Below are 872 nucleotides of genomic sequence, written 5' to 3'. Positions count from 1 at the left end.
TTAAGCATACAAGCTACATAGTATGAATGCTTAGTCACTGAGAAATAAAATATTTTCTCAATTATTTTTTAAATTTCTATTTACACACACATACAAATGTACACAGAATAATTAAGGTACAAAGCACCAAAGCCTTAGCAGTTGAAATTGTATATATTCAGAGAGAATACAGCTTGAACTATTTTCTGAGAAACTTAAAAATTGAATATTAAAATGTATATAGAGGCTAGAAATAGTAATTTTTTGTCCCTTACAAACTGAGAAGGGAAAGGTATACTGGCAATATAACTATGGGTTAAATTATCATTGGGAAATGTAACCAATACTGAAGGTCTTGTTTTATAAGAAAATACACAGAAATCTTACTCAAAATAGTAGAGAGCAACGTCTGAAGAAAAGAAGCAGTTGAAAGACACAAGAATATATATATTTTTAAATTTTTAAAAAAAAATTTAAATTTTTTTAAATTATTTTTTATTATTTTAAAAACATGGAACGCTTCACGAATTTGCGTGTCATCCTTGCGCAGGGGCCATGTTAATCTGCTCTGTATCGTTCCAATTTTAGTATATGTGCTGCCGAAGCGAGCACACAAGAATATATTTTTAAATACAATTATTGGGGAAAATTGTGAGAGTGAAGGGCCTGACCTAAAGCCCATAGCCGCCTGGACGCCGTACGCACGGAGGTCGAGTGAGGGACGTGAAGTTCGAGCGAAGTCCGACGGGCGTACGGCGTCGAGGCGGTACGTACGGCGATGAGGCGGCTGCAGGCCAGCAGGCTGTTGCCACACAGAATTTTTGAACCCGGTCAGTTTTTCGGAGCCCCGAGCGATGTCGGGACCAGCTCCGCACAACTCCATACGGCTCCAG

At 38.1% G+C, this 872-nt stretch overlaps 1 non-coding gene across 1 annotated transcript; it reads right to left on the bottom strand.

The window, feature by feature from the left end:
* Positions 1 to 484: 484 nt before the first annotated feature.
* On the bottom strand, positions 485 to 591 carry LOC129695976 (U6 spliceosomal RNA). Its single transcript, XR_008723262.1, has one exon. It is a non-coding gene; the product is annotated as a U6 spliceosomal RNA (small nuclear RNA).
* Between the last annotated feature and the right edge of the window lie 281 nt (positions 592 to 872).

The sequence above is a fragment of the Leucoraja erinacea genome, chromosome 3 (genome assembly GCF_028641065.1).
Source record: "Leucoraja erinacea ecotype New England chromosome 3, Leri_hhj_1, whole genome shotgun sequence".
Taxonomy (NCBI): Eukaryota; Metazoa; Chordata; class Chondrichthyes; order Rajiformes; family Rajidae; genus Leucoraja; species Leucoraja erinaceus.
Note: the sequence above shows the minus strand (reverse complement) of the source record. Positions and strands in the feature narration are given on the sequence as shown.